General features: G+C 39.3%; 1 protein-coding gene across 1 annotated transcript in view; it reads right to left on the bottom strand.

Annotated features, from left to right (window-relative positions):
* bmpr1aa (bone morphogenetic protein receptor, type IAa) overlaps nucleotides 1-18,278 on the bottom strand; it is a 49,982-nt gene extending 31,704 nt beyond the window's left edge. Inside the window, exons 1-2 of the mRNA XM_020626673.3 lie at nucleotides 18,092-18,278; nucleotides 3,070-3,183 (exon numbers count right to left, since the gene is read on the bottom strand). The gene's annotated coding sequence lies outside the window, so the exon portion shown is untranslated. The remainder of the gene's footprint in view (nucleotides 1-3,069; nucleotides 3,184-18,091) is intronic.
* Nucleotides 18,279-18,490: the final 212 nt, after the last annotated feature.

Below are 18,490 nucleotides of genomic sequence, written 5' to 3'. Positions count from 1 at the left end.
TAGTTTTCCAGTTTGGAAGTGGATCTTCAAACTGAAGTGTTCACAATATTTAATTTGACATGAAGTAAGCCCAATTTATAGACTATTAATTCTGTATTTGAATGGAACTTCTACACCAGGTTCAAACTTTTGTTTTGAGGTGTCAGCCCTCAGGACAGTGACACATTGACCTGAAGATTTAACAGCTGTTTTTTTCATTATTTAGAGTCACCTTTGACACTAAATCATTCACTGATACCAACGGAAAAGAAACAAATGAAAATATGGTTGTTTATTTAAAAAATGAAAAAAAATAAAAATAAAGAGCCATGGTGTAACTGAACACTCACCAGAGACTCATAAACCAGTCAGAGGAGCGTCTGAGGAATTTATGACTGATAGAGTTTGTGATAAAAAGTGGAATGAAAACCCTGCCGACCACGGGGAGTGTTCACTGAGTGGCAGTAAAGATAAACACTCCTCACTCGCTCAGTTCGGCATATCAATCACTTCACCTAAGCACTGCAGCTCATCTCCTTTTTTGTGCTCAATCCTCACAAAAACTTCACTGATGCTGTAGTTTTATAAAAAGCATTATCCCTGAGCACAAGAACATTTAAGAAGTTCTCAATATCCTCAAAAGCCCTTTACAGATTGTAGTACCGCTGCAGTCTTCATTACATCTTTGTTCTTACACATTTTATCCTGAACGACTAGGGCTGGGATGATTTTTTTTCTTTTGTACCAATTCCATTTTATCACGTTTATTAGGTGACAATGCGATTTGTATTGCAAAAATAAAACAGAAGTTAAATCCGACGATAGGAGAGAGCATTGACAATTATGAGAAACAGTGCACAGAACAACTTAAAAAGGGCTTTTTGAGGAAAACAAGGCATCTTTTATCCTCTATTTTCTCTCTTTGCTCATTGATCACATTGGCTGTTAACCAATATGATGTCACCACTATCAATCCCAAGATTGTTTTTCTATTGTCCAATAAAAAAAAAAACAGTCACCAGAATCAATATATCCCCCACCCCTATGTACAACATTTTATCGGTATCAATGTGTTGTAGAAGCACAACAGGCATGACGTGTAAACACACAGCAGGAGCTTCACTAACACACACTCAGGTATGACACACGAACACAGTGCTTTTCTGTCTCACGGTGCTGTCTTTGTTACTACTTCTGATGGCAAATAAGGCAGTGTTTCACCTACCATTATATTAGGGGGTGCTGGCACATCTGTAAGCGCCAATAGACAGATTATAATAATATATTACATTTGATATAATATTATCTTTATTCTTGCAACTTAACCTAACTGACATTTTTTGCCGTAGTAAAGCTATTTCTAGATCAGATTTATATTATGATAATAAAACAAGGAACTCTTAACTTGTTTTACATCAATTGCTGCGAACAGATCTTCAATAAAATATAATTATTCGTAAGATGATTAACGTGTATAATGTGTTTTTTGTGGACACTACAGAAGGCCTTCAGTCTGAAAAGGGTCTTAATAGTCTGAACTACAAAGATATGTTACTGGTAAGTTATACTATATTGGTATTAATTGTAGACTATAAAACTACCTGGACCAATGTGATCTGAGCAGTGCTGTGATAGTGTGTGAATAAAGCATCTAGCATGGTTTAAGGGGGCATGCAGTCCTGCAGAGAAACATATGGGAGTGATTTTGAGCTGCAGACTGGCCGGCTCTGTTTGAAAACTCAGACACTTGAGTCACGTCGTCATGACACAAAAGGCAGCAATCTGCCTCATTTTAACAGACGGCCAGGTTCTTATTGAAAACTCATCAGCAGAGTTAGACTGCTCGGGAAACTGCTCAGGAAATACTGACCTCATTAAAGCTGAGAGATAGAGCTGTTAGGTTTCTCTAACTAAAGCCATTTTCACATACGCACTCCTGAAAATAAAATTCCAAGAGGACTGCTCCGGATATTCTCCTGAACTGGCTGTTCACATATGCTCCTCACAGTGGGAGACTATTCCTGTCAGACGTCAGACCTTCATATCAATGCTACGTCTGATTTGGCGAAATCACAATGTAAACAAAAGAGCGGAGAAGTGTGAAAGCCATATTGATTTAGGGTTTTCAGATTTCCAGAAAACTCCTGATAGGAGGCGCTGTATGTGTGAACGCAAACAGCCACATTTTTCACTCTGACTTGTCAGTATGGTCTTCTCTGCTCTTTTGTCAACATTGTGATTACACTGTAATACACATAGCATTGATACTGTAAATAGGAAACTTATTGGGATGCAGAAAAACTCTTTGAATTTGCAGACTTTTTCAAATCATGACTTTACTTTCCACACACAAAGATAAACACATATACACTTTCCCTTTGTAAAGCATGACTTAATTTACATCTCTCTCTCGCTCTCTTTTTCTCTGACATACACACAGGTCCAGATGCAGCCTTCAGGCTCAGTGTAATCACCACTCTTCCTGCTCTCCTGCTCTGTGGTTATTAATCAAAGCAGATGACAGCTCAAATAACCAGATCAGAGCCCACAATTAAAAGCCAGGAAGCATCCTGATTGGCCAGCACTGCCTCAAATCCAAGGGTCAAATGTTAATCCCTTCAAAAAAAAATGGGGGAGAGGCGGCAAAAATGTTTTAAGGAATAGGTTCACCGGTGGCCCAGTGGTTAGTTCATGTGCCCCATGTACAGAGGCACATTTGGTACACAGGTATACAACGTAGCACGGGAAGAAACATAAACAAAAGGAAGAAACACATAATGAAAGAAGCCAGTCAGCATGGAAGCTTATTAAGAGCTTAAATAGTTGAGGGAACAAAACTCCAACTACCAAAATACACTACAAAAAGCTGGGCCGTCAGAATCGAACCAAACCAAAAACCATGACAAAAAAAAACGAGATACCAAGTGTGCATATGCTAGTGTTTTAAAAACTTAGGGTAACTTAAGAGGAGCAGAAAGCTGACCAGTAATGTTTTTCATGTGACCACAAAAAAACATCCTGCAGACATTACACACACTTACTGACGTGTATGTGTGTGCGCGCGCGCGTGTGTGTGTGTGTATTCTTTACCTGACTGGTGGCTCCATGGTAGAATAGTGTCCGTGTCGGTACAAGGCTCCATGGGAAAGTCTGTCGATGAAGCAGAGTAGCCAGTCAGGTCAGACTAACATCACATCCACCAACCTGTCAGAAGAAAGAAACCTTAATTACATTTCAGTTATCATCAAACACCTATTCAACATTTCATCATGACTGTGCAGGAAAGAAACTGTAACAATTCCATGATGGTGTTGCTCATCAGTGTGATTTTACTCCTGACTCAAAAACAGCTTTGAGTTCAGAAGTGAGTGAAGACATTTTACTGGAAAGTAACCTACTTCAAAACCACAAGCTGATAAGTGGTCACACTGTAAGAACCTGCCATCACTGCAGAAAACATACCTCAAAACATCTGGTACAAAAAGCTGCAGCGACTCAACATATCAAAGGATTTGAAATATACCCCAAATGTCAGACAGGGGATATAGATTTATAAACATGTAGAAAATGAAACCAAACGTTTTAGAATATTCAAATGAATTAAAGTGATTTCATTCCCAAATACCGTATTGGTCCATATGTGAGACAGGGCTATTTTTCCCTTGAAATACATGTGAATGAGGTGAGATCTTCCTATAGTTGGGATCTAGACTTTAAGGTGCTAATATACGTTCACAACAGTATATGTGCCACTTATAGCGAGTGCACTGCTCTTGACGGAGGCCAGCCATCACTGACATTTTAAGTTCCGGGGCCAGACAATGTGATCATTCGGAGTAAAGTGGCTCAAAAGTAGGTCAGGTTAAAAGAAAGCTGAGGTGGAGTTGTGATGCCAATTTTAAGAAAATTTTAATCTAAGTATAAAGGAGTTAAGAGAACTGCAGGGAAGCAAAGTTGGCAAATTAAAGTTGTTTATGAACAAACGGGTTAGAGAATTTAGAGTAATTAACCTATATAACCTACCCTACCATACATACTTATTTCCATACACATTTTCAAATAGACAATAGGATCTCCCCATGACATCCCCTTAAGAAGTCCACAAAGACCCTATAATGTTCAGATAACTGGCCCATGAGGCTTTGAATTAGCTACATCTTCAGCTCTGTGTTGATGTCAGTGTTTGTGGTTTGTCGCTGTTTGTTAAGAGATAAGTGGAGCAGTGTGGTGGACAGTTGGAGCCCCATCCCTCCTCACCCCCTCACACACAGAGACTTTTTATTTGACAGCACAGAGCTCCTTAAAGGAGTCTTTATTTAGTGAAGGAGGCTGACATCTGAAGCGTGAGTTAATATTCACACCATGAGAGAAAAGAGCAGGGTCAGGCACAGACCACCAGTTTGTGGAGTCTGAGTAGAGATACCACAGCTCTTCACACAGAAAGACAATTTATAAAATATAGCAACTGAAAACGGTTTGATTCATTGATAACTCCACTTTGTGCAGTATAACAAGCAATCAACATGGTAAAATACTGGGGGAGGGCTTTAACTGCTTTTTTAAGACTTCTTTTGGGGCTTCTTATGTCTTTATTAGACAGACAGAGAGTATTAGATAGTGGGAAATCAGGATAGGAGTGAGTGGGGGATAACGTGCTGTAAAAGAAACACAGGTGAAGTGGGATCTGAACCTGGGCTGCCTGCTTTGAGGACTGTAGCCTCCGCATATGGGGCACACAAACTAACCACTAGGTCACCTGCATCCTCATTTTAATTGCTTTAAACTTTAATTAAGTCAAGCAGATGAAAGACTTGAATGTTAGAAATGTAAATCAAAGTCAATAAATTATGAGTGTTATCAAACAACATTTTCCATGCAACTTGAAAATGTGTAAAAAATGTTTATTTAATCAACATGTTATCTATAAACTACTTACGAAATAATTTAATTAATTCAAGTTTGACAATCCTAGGCTATTAGGTAAGGGTAGGGTCTTAAGTTTATGACATATAGTACTGATCTTATAGCATTACTAATGCGCCGATTGGGATGGATTACAATATCAGGGCCAATTTAGATACCAATGTTTTATTCATGACTTCTTTGTTATTCTTAGTGTCACTCTTTCAAATGAGTTATGAGCTATGAGATGTATTTCAATCATTACTTTTCTCTTCTCTTGAATTGTCACTGGAACAAGACTTACAAACTGCATATTGAAGATGTATTCTTTTGCCCAATAAAAAACATCTTCTCTGGATGGGCAGTGAGGTAGAGTAGCTTGTTAGCATTAAATTGATGTAACAAAACACAAACACATCGCCTATTGTCATTGGTGAAATCAGGGCAATTATTGGCCAGCATCAATATTAAACCAGAGTTTCCCTGTAGAGTTTGTCTAGGGTGAATGCAAGAGGAAACCTTTTTGGCCCATCCTCTGGAGAACAGGAACATTCAGAGAGAATTATGCTTTGACATGATAATGTTTACGAAGCTCACTAGTCTGGACCAAAGTCAAATGGAGACCAGCTGACTGAATCTGACATTGAGGGTTACAGAGGAACCCTCCCTTTAGGTTAAAGGTCAAAGTCAACAGTGGGCACCAGCTCTTTGTGTTGGTCTGTGGAATATGTACTCTAGATAGCCTGGAAAACTGTTGATGAGTGGACAAGTAGACAAGTGTGTGCATTTTGTACATGGGACACAGAGTGTGTGTTTGGCTCCACCCTATGGGAGGAAATACGACAGCAGTGGGGATCCAGCCGCTGAGTTATTATAGAACAGACGAGGAGAAAATAGATGTCCGAAAACGGGGGCTGAGAGCGGTCATGAGGTTGGCGAAAAAACAGCTGCTGCTTCTCTGTCCAATACACACACACCCTCGTTTGTGGATGGTCAGGCGTTGCCAAGAAAAAGAGACAGGCGAAGGGAAAAAAACTGACCCTACTCTCCCACACACGAGGATGAACTGAAGTCAAGCAGCTCTGCTTTCTATCTATTTTTTTTTATTCGACCAATGAGTAATACTAACAGCTGAGTGGAAAGAGAAAAACACAGCAAATGCAAAGGTTTTACCCCTGAATGGGAGGAAATGCTTTGGGTAAAACATAAATTACGCAATTACTGTGCAAAGAGAAAAGTGCAGCACTGAAAAGCCATCTAGAGAGCACAGAATCGCATTATCATCAAGAGAGCAGAGAAGAACATAGTGATGAAAAGAAAACATTATACAGCAGTTTTATCACGTGCATGGAGATCAAAACAGTCGCTTGCAGTTAATGGTGGTGCACCAATCACAGGAAAAAAACATTACCACCCCCTCCCACCAGCTCCAGGTACATTCTCCTGATTAGAGCCTTAGTTCTTATGTCACTCAGACTTTCTGTGGTAGAGGACATACGGCCTTCAACAATGGTATAAGAAAGTTTATGTTCAACATGAGAAGTAGTACTACAATCATTGCATTTAAGGAGAAGACCTAAGAGCAGGCGTGTCTCTCTCTGATCACATGCAGTGCAGATTATGCATTAAATGCAACTTGCAACACAAACTTAAGTGATCATCCACTAGTTGATCAATATTAAATAGCAATTACACAGAGATAAAAAAAAGGCTAAAAAACGGTTTGCAATTATACTTAAGCTGATGTAACAGGGACCAAACCAATGTGGACTGCAGCCTGTAAACGTATGTACACGTGACATGTGCTCAACCAACCGACCAATTCTGCACTTTTAAACATTTCCACAATTTAGAATTCAAATATAGTTTTCAAAACATGACCAAAGGCAGGCTTGCATTCTTTTGAAATACAATATACTCCAATGTGTTTGTGGGGAAAGTTGTCCTTTCATCCAATTCTGCACGCTAACAGCAGTCTCTAAATTAGTGGGGGAAAAGCAACAGATATTAATGGTGGCCGATAAAGAGTTGACAATTTCCCAGAGTTCTTTGGAGTTTCTATTCTAGTCCAGCCCTCAGTACAACCTCCCCATCATCGCTCTGGGCTGTTTACACTCTGAAACACATCAACCAGTTATTTAAAGGAAGCAGAGGGAACGTCTGCCACAACACACTGACCTCATTTTTACTCCACATTTCTACAGCTTTTCTCACAATCTCACTGGAGTTTATGTTAAAGATTACAATTTGATAGCTCTATAACATGACGACGGCCAACTTGATGAAATCAAGTCAATCAAATCACTTCAATTCAACATCATTAGCACATAACCAGCTGAAAGCTATTGTGTTATGACCTGCAGTACAAGTTCAACCACATTTTCTGTCAGCATTTAAAAACAAACACACATGGCTACAAGTTAATGTAGAGACATATGTTCTAGACTTTTTACTTTTTCATGAAGTAAACATGATCATATCTTTTCTCTGGACCTATGAAAGTAAAATATCAGCAACTTATCGTTTTGGCATGTAAGCTCAGAAATTGCAGTTGGTACAGTACCGTCTGTTTTGAAGCTGCTCTGACGCGGTCAGTGGTTAAAATGTAAATTCCAATGTCTGAGCGACGTGTCAGACGAAGGCGTGAAACCACAGGGTGAAGGGAAAGCTGTAAAACCAGTCCTCCTCACGACAGGCAGGCCTAGGTTTGCAGGCAGAAATGGTACATAAACACTCAGCAGAGGCCAAATGCACAAACAATGTTCAGCAGCTTGAGGAGTGAAACTGTGAAAGTTTAGTCTATTGAATAATACAGATGGATGATTGTCAGCTATTTTGATAAAAAGTTCTTATAGCTGGTTTAAGATTCTCAGATTAAGGAGTGTTGCTTTTTTTCTCATTGAGCTCTCGGGAATTGTGATTATTTTTCCCAGTCTGCTCCTGGTTGAGCTCGTGGAGCTCCTCAACGTTGAAACAGCGGATAATATTTTTTATTTTCGTAAAACTGTACTTTCACTGCTATGTCCTATGGGCAAGTTACAAAAACACTTCTTGAAAAGTTTGGATTGTGTGCATTGTATGCAACATTATGTCCTTTGCCAGTCTCCTAGTAAATTAGAAAATGTTTTAGGCTGACCACAAGTCACATTAATGTAGTCCTTAACTCTGATTTTCTCTTTCTCTTATAGATTTTGTAAATATTTAAAGTCCATATAAAAATGAGAATTAGATTTCCTGATTAAGGTTAATTTAATTTTTTATACATTGTACAACCTTAGAGGAAATTGTGAAATCCTTTCTCCACCATTTGTCTTTAATTACACCATTAGTTTGTTTGTTCCCATCAGTAAAGGTTTCAGGATACAGGTCGGGTCCAATATGTGAAACATGTTGTCCCCACCAGCAGTCAGGTGTTACCATGCCTTAGAGAACCAACAAATCACTTCATTTCCTCCACATCGTTTCGGTTTAAAGCCCAAAAGTAGCTTAAAACAGAGGAGGTTTCACTTGATGTTTTGTATCTCAATAATTTTATTGTCTGCAGCTAGCAGCCTCTGCGGGCAATATAGAGTCTTCAGTGTATGTGTGTGAGTGTGTGTGGCTGCAGGGTTGCAAGGCGGGCTGGACGCTGGCAGGAAGTGGAAGTGAAGCATTCAGATTCTGATCGCAGCAGTTAAAGCCGGTGGCTTTCCCAAAACCAACAGACAAAGATGAGAGCAGGGGGACGAGTGTGGAGGCTGGGAGGAGAGCCTAATGCCATCAAAGTCAACCAGCAGCCAGAGCTAATTGAAATTAAAGACCAGGAACATGGGCAGGGAGGGAGGGAACGGCCCTGACATTACAGAAGCTCAGGCGGAGTGGGAACACTCAGCAACGGGGCTCCTGGCTGCAGACTGCAGAATATAAAACCAACAATTGATGCCTGCAGTTTGGTCTGAAAACCAGACACACTCCAAATGGTGGCCAACAGAAACAGATTCAGTGGAATAATAACATCTGTAAACATTTCTATAATACACACCATCTTTGTGTCAAAACAAACATCTGGAAGATTTTAGTGGCCCCTGGAAACTGGACTGCAGGTTTTTTTCACTATTACAACTTACAATATTTAGAAAAGGGTTATGTGATTCAAACTGAGGAGACAAGAACATTAAGGGTCTACAAATTGAGGGCAAAATTTAATAACAAATAAATATGTGACTACAGCATTTAGGATTATACTCAGACTTTCTGAACATGCCTGACTAAAAAACTTGGTGAAGTCCTGCAATTCTGCTAAAACAGAGATTCGAGCCATGCTTTCTTGTTGTTGTGAAGTAAATGTACTTGAGCTTGTATAGCGCTTTTCTAGTCTTCTGACTACTCAAACGCTTTTACACTTCAGGTCACACCTAGAAATTCACACTCTGATGGCAGAGGCTGCAATGTGAAGTGTCCATTAGTATTAGCTCATCTATTCATACACATATATACGCCGCTGACAAAGCACCGGGAGCAACTTAAGAAGTTAAGTGTCTTGCACAAGGAAACATTGAACATGAAGCAGCAGGAGATCGAACCCCCAGTCTCCGGTTAAGGGGCAACCGACTGTACCACTGAGCCACAGCTGCCCGTTGTAGTTACAGTTTTCTAACGAACCCGATTACTCACTACTCGGGCCGTTTTCACATGTGCACTCCGGATAATATCTAGATAATTACAGGAGGAACGCTCCGGAGATTCTACCGACCTAGCCGTTCATATATGCTCCTCACAGCGGGGGACTATTCCTGTCAGAGGGGAGGGGGCTCGAGGAATTTCCTGAGCTAAGATAAATAGATACGTAAATAAACAACGCAGAAGTAGCGGCCGTAGCAACAGAGTCCGCTACACGACATTATCCGCTACACGACAGATTTTTTGCCTTTATATCAATGCTATGTGTAATCCAATGGAATGACAACATCCACAAAAGAGAGGAGAACAACAAACTGATGAACAGAAAACATAATGCAGCCGTTTAATTACGTGCACGGAGATCGTAGTGATCGCGTGCAGACACTTTAGGCAGTCACTGAGTAGAGTATATGCTGCCGCATTCTCACATCAGCTCACTCGGATTTTCTGCGGATAAAATACTGGGGGTCTGGCCGGATAAACTCCGGGTAAAATCTGCACAAAAAATGCGGCTGTTTGCATTCACACATATCCTAAAGTCCCTCCGGGTAGCCTAATCTCCGGAGTTTTTCAGGAGATTTCTGTACGTAAGTTTTTAAGAGAAAGAAAGTAAGTCAAGTTTTCATATTCCAGATTTTCTTCATGTTCTTTACAGCGCAAGGATTGAGAGTCTAGGAAGAGTCATTACATGAAGTGTTACTTAACAAAAAAAAAACAAGATCGAAGCTATTTTTGGGATAAGTTAGAGAAAATCATTGATCAGAGGTTTATAACCACTAAACAGAACACAAAACATGAACTTTTAAAAAGTCTAGTTGACCATTGGGAAAATCTGTACAGTGTCAGTTTTTCTCTCACAAAAATCAGTCAGACCCTTTAATCCAGGTAGGGACGAGACAGCTCTGTCTTGGTGAGCTGACAGGGGTTCAGGTCTCTGAGGTTAGGGGTCAGGATTTAGGTCAGGGGCCACCGTCACTTCAGAGAGATCACTGCACCTAGCGAGCAGGATTACCGAAGAAGGAAAAGTAAATCCCCCAAAGGAATGAAGAAGGATCTCTATACAACCAGAATGTCTGACGGTACCTCCATGTCATTCTAAATCTTCAAAAGTAGAAACTACAGAGAGCAAGCATTGTTATGACATGTTAAGATTAATGCAGTCATGTTTCCTGCTGTCACATGACTACACAAAATCACAAGTGGCAAAAAATAATCACAATTTCAGGGCAAAGAACACAGGGCTGACTGGCAGTAGAGCCTGGGAGAGCGTGAAGCCCCGACAGACTTCATCCCCATGTCCTCCATTAAAATCAGGGATTTTTTTTCTTCGCAAGAACAGAGCCACTGTGGTGGGTTGATCTGAATTATTCACTGGGATGGGCTGCGTGTATTTAAAGCCAAGATCAATACCATTAAAGGACAACTGGAGCCACTGGAGCCGGTGAACATCGAGGCTGCTTCGACCTTCAACTGAAGTCAGACAGAATGAAGGAGGTATTACTGGAAGAACTGTTTGATTATCTGCAACAATACAAATGCACTGTGAAAGTATTTCACGACTGTATCATGTAAAAAAAGTTTAAGCTGGTAAACTGTGCAGTGTCTTCTAAGTGCATTACACTCAGGGGCTGATTGTGTTTCGGTAAAAGGGGGTCTGTTTAAATTTAAAGCCACCGTGAGGAGCTGGTAATAAAACACACTAAAATCAACTCTGGTGACTCTATATGACCAATGCATATGTAAAAACGACCATCAAAGACTAACTGATTATCTTTATTTAATTAGTGGTAAAAATCATATGAAGCTTTGCTGCTTTTCCTTGAATTTTCTTCAACTGAATATATTTCAGTATGGGCCTGTTGCTGGACTAAACACAACATATAGTGCTTTCACAGTTTCAATAAACTCCTGAACAACTCTTAAAGTTTTCGACAGCCTGCATGTGCGGACGCACACAGCAGAAGCTTTTGCTCTGACCTTAACAGGAGTTTCTCCTGCCGGTCCCCTATTATTTTTCATGCAGAAAGTCTTAGTAAGCTGATTTGAAAATGCAGCAGGATATTATCAGGAGAATTCACCTCAAGCAAGTGAGAGGGTTTGGTTAGGTCTATTCCCTGCCATCAGTGCAATAGAGGGTATGAATGCACCTGCTACAATCTCCATGCATGTTATTAACCTGCTTCATTAAATTTTCTGTTTGCTAGTATGTTCTTCTTCACTCTTTTGTTGATATTGTGTTTCTGTGGAACTACCCATAGCAATAATATAAAGACAAGTAGTCTCATTATAGCGTCATATAGCGGACTCTGTTGCTCCGTCCACTACTTCCACATTGTTTTTTTTACGTCATGTGTTTCCTCAGGAGATGCACCATCCCCCTCCTGCTGACCGGGACAGTCTTCCGCTGTGTTCTCTTGAAATGTTTAGCAGTACTACATATGGGAAAACAGCTAGAGTAGGAAACTTTGTTGTGTGGAGAAATTACATGCATTTACACTATATTGGCATTTTATACACTGAACAATAGTCTGTAGTTTAAATCAAAAGACATGTGTTGCCTTGAATCCATTCATGAAGGAATGTTCAAATAATTTAAGCAATAAATTGTTCCTTTTTACATTTAAAAAAATCTTTCTTACAGAGCTTTTAAACATTAATGCCTAAAAAACTGTTTGACACAAATCACTGCTGCTGCTGAATCTACAAGTTCTCACTACGAAAGTCTTTACAGTAGAGGAGAGGCCTGCTGCTTTGGACTGCATTTACTTTTCGACATTAAACAGATTTCTGAGAGCAGGTTTAAATTGTAGATTTATTCTCAAGAAACAAACGTCTTCCTGAAGCAGTTTCACCTTTGCCACACATCATTGCAGGATATAAAATATCTCTGCAGGGATGGAGGGGGAGGTGGTGGAGGTAGAGGAGGCAAAGAATCGTCTCTGTGTGTGCTCGGCTCCCATTTACTGCCTTTATTTATCTGCTGTGCTGCAGCAAATAGGCTGGACGTACGGAGGAGGAAGAGGAGGAGGAGGAGAGGGGTGGATTGCATGTTTTCCTCCCCAGCTCAGCCACTCTGTCTCCAGCTGCCAAGGGTAGAGGAGGAGGGAGTGAGGTAGACAGAGGAGAGCGCTGGAGATGTGAAACCTGATCTCCTTCCCTACCTCCCCCCTTCATCCCTCCTCCTCCTCCTCCTCCACCACTGCCACCTCGCCAGAGAGCCTCCGAGACTGCCTGCGTAATCTGATCCTCAGACTCTGAGACTGGAAACACACTCCAAAAGAGGGAGAGGTGGAGAAGGGAAGAAAAGAAAAGAAAAAATTGGAGGAAAGAAAGGGGGAGGGGGAAGAGAGGGATAGAAATAGAGCAGAGGAAAGAGAGAGATCCCCAAGCTCAGCCTCCAAGACTGGAAACCCTCCCAGAAGATAGAAAAATGAGAAATAGACTGGGAAGAGGAGGGCGACAAGGGAAAAAAAGAACAGAGGTGGAAAAAGAGAAGGGAAAAACAAGAGACATGCGTTTGTGAACTGTTTCTACATAAAGATACTCTTATCAGGTTCAAAAGAAACACATGCATAATTGAAACGTTGGAAAATAGAAAATATGTTTGCTAAAATCAAGTTAATGCAAACACTGGTTTGAATAAAAGGGCCAAAAAAGTAAAATAGAGAAGATGTATTTTGAAAAACAGAAAAGGATACAGAAAATTAAAAAGAAGAAAATGAGAGTGAGAGTGGAGGAGAAATACATGTCCACACATAAAGTGTTGATGTTTAAGTCAGTGTTGTTACTTTGTGTCCAATCTCGGAACCCTTCAGCAATCATCGTCTCTCACCGCCTGATAGACGGTATGTCTCTGGAAATGAATATTCCAAAAAAGGAAAATGATTTTCTCATGATTAATCACAATAAATGCGGATTTAGTTTTCTCGAAAAAACACAACATCAAGGTGTAGTTTTGTAAAACATTAACATGCACGCTTTGTCAGGTCTGTCCTGAAGAGGAGGATGTTGGATCAGTCATTTGTGATGTGTTTCACGTAGTCTGGAAATCTAAATGCTAATTGGCTTTAACAACGTCAAGCAGATTCGTGGTTCTAGTTGAAATGTTTGATCTGCTGTATAATTGATTGTCAGCCGCACTTTTATTCAGATATCTGTTCATAGAGGTCAATAAATCAGGTAGATTACCGATAGGGAGTTGGTAAGTCAGTAGCACGTAACGTTCCACGTTCTTTTTGCTACACAAGACCGTTTTGCATACACCAAAGCCTGCTGATACGTTAATGGAACAATACAGCTCAGACTAAATAGAAACCTGAACACTTCCCATGCTGAGATTATAGTACTCCGCGTAAAGATTCTACATTTCTATCTGTAAATGGAGATCACTTTGTGTCAAACGAAGCTTCGTCTTTCCTTCTTTCACCCTGCCTGCGTTTATTATGAACCAGTAGATGGTTGCGTTTCAATCTGTAGTGTAACGTTTACAACAATTCCCCACAGCCTGCTGTAGTCTGTAGCTGTCAACTTAGCCAAACAAACTCTTTCATACAGCGCAGTGTCACACAAAACACGCTACAGGAGAAGTCAGTGACACACACACACATCTGCGAAATGAATATTGTGCATTATATTATGTGTATTGTCAAAGCTCATATAAAAAAATATATAGTTTTGGTAGACTACAACAAACATAAACAAAATATAGAAATGTATAAAAACAACCTTATATAATAAAAGCAAATAAATCAAAAATAACTGACTACGTTTTTGAGGTAGTGGTAATGTTAAATGACAAAACCAACGCAAAACGGCATGAGGCACACTAGTCGTTTAAATTCATTATCTTGTTTTCACGCTCATTTGAAGCCAAAGTCTTAATTGAAATTTAAACTAGATTTATTTTCCAACACTAGAATGCACCACAGAACACACACTACAGTATTCAAGACAGGGGAACACAGCTTTACTCGCTAATGTTTATTTTATTCAAAAACAAGCCACTACTTCTCGGCCGGACTCAACCAGCATTAACTGGTCTTTTCATGGAGACTGAATTGGTTCCAGTACAGAGGTCAGGACTGGACAAGGCCTGGTGTCATTTTATAAGAATAGGAACAGGGTTAAAACAGACACACACACATACACACAGTATAGACTCAGTGACACCACAGACTAATCACAGCCTGATATACAATCAGAGGGTGAAAGAGATAACATGGCGTCTGTGTCCTTAGTAAGAGTGATTGACAGATTAGAACTGAGAAGAAAGAGGCGGGAGATGTATTTTAACCTTTGAACGTCCCTGTAGACACAAAGAGTGACGCTAGGACAGGAGACGGAAACTCTTTGATGAGGAGGACAGTTTATCATTTCAATGTCAGTGATCAAAATAGGCTAAAAAAAATCTGATGAGTGATCAACAGAAGAATAATTCTTGCTCGCAGCCTTTAAGAGAATATCTTTGAGTTTTGGGCCGTTTATCTAGAAAACAAGTAGACCTGTCAAAACATTCTCTTGAATCTTTTACTTTTTCTGTTTTAGCCAATATACGAAACACATGATTGAAATATCTCACAATAATAAATTAAAAGAAATGCCTGCAGTCCTATTTTGCTCAGCACAACCTTGTGTGAAGGTGAAAAGGAGCACAAGTCATAAAACTCATTTGTTCTGCTCTGCATTGAAGGAGGCATCGCAACTTTTCATTTTATTTTCACATTTTCTGAAACAATACCTCCTTAGATTTGTCTACCTCCGTCTCCAGTTGTGGCCTAGCTGGCTCGCCCACTGTCAGTCTCTCTTGTTGTTTCAGTAAGAGAGATCCTGGGCTTGACTGAGGAATGTACAGCTGTCTGGCATATGGATAATACTCGAATTTAATTTCTAACACCGCCTCCCCCCTTAAAGCCCGTTTTCACCCTCCCCCTCTCGCCCTCATGGGGAAGGAGGAGAGGAAATGTGTGTTTGCATGGACTGCAAATGTGCTAGAGTTTTTAATGTCTCTCTGTTTAAGAGTTACAAGACTCAAACCCTTTTCAGAGGTTAGTAAACTTAACATTATGCTACTCCAGCCGTACAGAATAAGTTATAGTCCTTGATATATGTTAATGTTAGACAGAATAATTCATATAGTCTGTAGCTTTATTTTTCTTTGTTAATTCATTATCATAACAATACAAGTTAAGCAATAATTGTCCCTGTGCAAAGATTGTGTTCTACTTCTGGTGATGATAATAAGTTTCTTACTAAAACAAGTTATAACAGTACCCTTACTTCTTTGGGTAGCGCTGGGGACATATAGTAAGTACAGTATAGTCTTTCTGAGCTAATAAAAGGCTTCAAGAGCTAGAGTTAATCCAATCTGGTGATTCAAATCAAGTTCCAAAGTCATTTTAGAACAAATCTCCATCTTTAAATAATGCTTGTTGAGGAAGCTGAAATGAGTATGAATATCACACTTGATTTAAGCACATATTCAAACTGACTCGTTATTTAACTATAAGTGATGATGGAAACTTTGAAAGGAAGTACGATAGACCTTGAAGCAGTCTAAATGCACTTGAATGTCAAGAAAAATTCAGACAGCCGGAATAGGTCAAACCAGAAAACAAAATAAAAGAATACGAGAGCTTAATGTATCCTTCAGCTTCAGGTTAATCAGTGAGCAGCCATGTTCATTAACACCACCTTCAAAAAAATAACAAAAGCCACAATATTTAGCAGTTTCAGTTTGTATACTACTGAGTTTACTATCATAGACAAACATATCATCTCCAGAAATGTGTTTCTGTTCAGACTAGAGCTACATGTCAACACAGGATTCACTTTGAATTTTTTTTTTTTGAATAAAAACAGGAACTGTACCAATGATGCTGTACTCATCAGCTCAGTAATGTGAGACGCCTGCTTTATAAGGAGCTTCAGTCATCAGTGACAAACAGCACAAGGAGTAACAACAACGCTGACGTGACATTTCTTTGATGGCTCATTAATATTTTAAGTAAAACTCATTTGACATAAAAAGAACAAACTTGGTCCTGATTATTATCCTGTTATTAGCGTTAATCAAAACTGGGGCTGCTATCCTTTTTTTTATGTTAACAAACCTGTTTATTATTGTCCTTATTGTTAAACACATTTTTGGCCTGTAAATGTTAGACAATGGTGAAATATTTTAATCAGTATTTCCCAAAGCCCCAGAAAACATCCTTGAATGACTCCTTTTTCCATAAATCACAAGATTTCCATTTTGCTTATTATAAGAGGGACAGAAAGAAATACATTTAACAAGCTGCAATCAGGGAATTGTGATATCATTACAAACCTATGTATTAGTTAACCTAACAATTGATCACTAATTTAACAACTGAACTGTTGGTCAGACAAAACAATTCACATGAAGACATCAAGTTTGAAGCTTTGACTGACTCTGAAACTATTTATTTAATTCATGTTTTATGGACTGAATGATACAATTATGATCATGAAACAACTCACCGTCTAGAGCTTTATGTTTATGTAAGAGCTAAATAAATAAACTAAATCTTACTGAGGTGTTTTTATTAACTTAAGTGAAATTATAAACATTAGATCTGGAGATTAATGAAGCCATGCAGGCATCATTATTAAACAGAGTAAGTCAATAAAAAAGCCTCGACTCATATTTAAAAAAAAAAAAAGGAGAGTGAAAAACAGCTACAAGTTTGTTTCTAAACAAAGTTATCGTCGCTCATTAACTTTTCCATGTGGAAAAACAAAGATTTACACAAACAGCTGCAACATTACAACACGATGAAACATGTGTTGTTGATGTGAGAACAAACAGGAATCATTTACGTTAATTCAAAGTTAGCTCTTAGAAAAACTGCTAACCTGAAGTTAACTTTAACAACTTAGTTCGTATCAGATAACTTTAGCAGGCAGTGTGTCGCTATTTTCCAGACACTTGATAACAAATTGTAAGTTTCAAAAGGTTCAAGCTTTACTATAATTACAGACGAGCTATGTAAACTATGCAGCAAACTCAGCTAACCGAGGAATGTAGCTAACAGTAAATATCTCCTCCAAAACAAACTAAACGGAAACAAAACATCGCTTGCATCAGCAAATACACAATTTATTTTTTTCAGATATTTATCGATATTTGTTGGTGTTTGTGTTAAACCGAGTTTCAAAATAGTAAACACATTTTAACTTTTTACTGTTGCAGAGGTGAAGCAAACTTTTTCCACGACAGCAATCAGAAGGGTCCGTCTATATCCTGGCGCCAACACACTTACGAAAAAATCTCTTCACTGTATTTTGTTGTGACATATTTTCACGCTATGCAAATATAATTACTAACTAAAATATATACAAAGACAATGTACTTTGAACATGAGAAGAAATTCAAGAGTAAAATAAAAACAGGTTTTTTTTTACTTGATTAATCGTAAACACGAAGGAGTCTAACGCTGGGACTGTGTTTACCTCAGCAGTTAGACGGAGCCCAAAAAGTCCGACTCAGACCCGCTGGCTGGAAATGAAGTTTGGGATTATTCTACTTTACCTCTCTTTCTTTACTTTCTCCCGCAGACGTGGCACTCCATTTGATTTAATTTCATCGTAGTTTTTCAAATCCACATTCCCACCAGAATAAAAGGACAATAAAGTGTAATATCCCAGCGTTTTCTCTGTATATTCTCAGCGTCGTACCGCCTCGACTCCCCGCTCACTCGGTCTGTGGTTTCGCCGTTTGATGATGGAGGGGAGCAAATACCAGCCTAACAAAGATCGTCTTTTCCTGAAGCGATGGGTAACTCAGTGTCTCGACACAAATCGCCGAACTTCCGGTAAAGCACTTTGAGGCTACAGCATGCGCCTGCCTTTTCCCCTTTCAGGTATTTTTATTAATGGGTTTACATTAAAATTGTCTTTCTAATTTAAAGAAGCGTTGAGGCTGCAGTTA

This window comes from Labrus bergylta, chromosome 10, assembly GCF_963930695.1.
Source record: "Labrus bergylta chromosome 10, fLabBer1.1, whole genome shotgun sequence".
Taxonomy (NCBI): domain Eukaryota; kingdom Metazoa; phylum Chordata; class Actinopteri; order Labriformes; family Labridae; genus Labrus; species Labrus bergylta.
The sequence above is the reverse complement of the archived record's forward strand: the minus strand, read 5'-3'. Positions and strand labels throughout refer to the sequence as shown.